Here is a 2,525-nt window from a genome sequence, read left to right on the forward strand (position 1 = left end):
CACACACACACACACACACACACACACACACACACACACACACACACACACACACACACACACACACACACACACACACACACACACACACACACACACACACACACACACACACACACACACACACACACACACACACACACACACACACACACACACACACACACACACACACACACACACACACACACACACACACACACACACACACACACACACACACACACACACACACACACACACACACACACACACACACACACACACACACACACACACACACACACACACACACACACACACACACACACACATTCCTGTTTCAATGGTTTTGTGAGGTCCAGATAACTCCAGATGAGGATGAGGAGAGTTTAGAGAAGAACTAGTGTTACATTTTAACATCAAATGTCACCCCATTTCCCTCTTCAACTTCTTTAAGAAACAAAGCAATAAAAAGTGGACTTGAAACTGAAATAACAGCAGGAGTGAGGTTTCTGAATGGGTACATTCAAAGTCCTCACCCCTGTAGTGAATTCGGATTAAATATCGTTTTACTTTTTGTGGTATAAACTTTTTCCTCTCATTAGCCACGTACACACCACACACATAAACACACATCGTGAGTAAAAAGTGTGTGTATCCAAGTGAAATGAAAATACACACCCAAAAATCATTTTGGGTGAATTTGTGAGGACCTCTCTGAAACTAACAGATTCATATATGGACCGTCTAGAAGCCATTAGAATGAAAAACTTGTGAGGACGGGCCAAAAGGTCCTCACTTGTCAAAAATGTCCTCACTACGTATGGTATAAAACACAGATGTCAAAGTCAAGGCCCGCGGGCTAAATCCGGCCCACCACATCATATTTTTTGGCCCGCGAAAGCAAATCAAACTTGTTAAATTCTATGATGATTGCTAAAATCTGAGCCAAAATTTCATATTTTTGGATGTCAACCACAATAAAAGTCATTATTCTTGACTTCAGATTTGAAAACGAGTTATTCATTAATTTGCTGTGTGCTCTACATGCAATATTTGAAGGGATTTAAACATTCTAATGGGTTCCCCAAATTCATAACGGCCCTCGAGGGGAAACCATAACTACAATGTGGCCCGTGGCAAAAAATGACTTTGACACCCCTGGTATAAAATGTTTGCGGTCCTCACAAGACAAGTCATACAAACACACACACACACACACACACACACACACACACACACACACACACACACACACACACACACACACACACACACACACACGCACACACACGCGGTATTCATTTGACAGTCTCATTTCAGATCTGATTAATTACTTTCTCACGCTTGACGAAGGAAATCAGCAGTAAAACTGAGGGGGATTAGCACACGAGCGCCCGCGCACGCTTACGGTCGCGATCATTTCTTCTGCATTCGCCAGTCACGACCTTTGACCCCTTTTTGTATCAACCACGACATTTGATCTCTTTTTGTATTTTGCCCCACTTTCTCATCCCAAAAAAAAAACAGCCATCTTTTGAAAAAACGCATTGGGCAAATTCGTCGTGGCGGCGCTGACGGAGTCCTTCCACCATCTGCTTTGGACGGCATGTTTTTGTACATCCGCTGTTGGCCCACTCGGGCGCTTTGGCTTGAATCTCATCGTGAGCGAGTTGATAGTTGTTCTTCCCGGCGGCCATCGTCCCCGTTTGGGAAATGCGCCCGGTCCAGCTTTGCGATATCCCTCTTTTTTTTCTTCTTTTTTTCCCGTGAAGTCCAAAATAATCAAATGGAAGCCTGAAATGAATGAATGAGCTTTTTTTCTTCTTCTTTGGTCTGCCTGGAACGCCCTCTTGGCAGTCTTGACAAGCACAAACGAGACTGGCTGAGAGAATCCTGCAAATCAATGATCCCATTAGATAGATTCAAGTCAGCAGAGTCCTCCGGATGCACGGAGTGGCCTATTGAGTGAGTTTGAAATGTGGCCGGATTCAAAATGGTCAACGCAAGCAAACGGCGGCGCTGTGCTCAACGATGACGGTGGCAAAATATTCACGTGTACGGCAAACGCCGCAAAGTATAAAAGGATTTGGTCACCTTTTACCAACAGATAGCATTTTTGACAAGGTTTATGTTTGCTACTCTAAGGTAAAAAAAATACAATAAAATAAATACCCCCAAAATAAATACATGAACAAATAATAAATAAACTAAATAGATAAAAAAACAACAACAACCATATGAATAAATTAACAAATGAACTAATTTAAATTGTGGGGTGGTACTGTAGTGGCTGACTGCACCTGCCCACACTGTAACAGCGCCACCAGCTATCTATTGGCTAGCTATCTATTAGCTAGCTAACTAGCTATTAGCGAGCTAGCTAGCTAGCTACTTAACTTGTTCTGTGACTGTGAAGTGACCTTGAGAGTTTTGAAGAGCGCATGTAAATGAAATGTATTATTATTATTATTATCTCATCTGATTTTCCGTACCGCTTATTCCTCATTAGGGTCGCGGGGGTTGCTGGAGCCTATCTCAGC

Source organism: Hippocampus bargibanti, linkage group LG18 (genome assembly GCF_051943395.1).
Source record: "Hippocampus bargibanti isolate YZ-2025 linkage group LG18, ASM5194339v1, whole genome shotgun sequence".
In the NCBI taxonomy this organism is placed as follows: Eukaryota; Metazoa; Chordata; class Actinopteri; order Syngnathiformes; family Syngnathidae; genus Hippocampus; species Hippocampus bargibanti.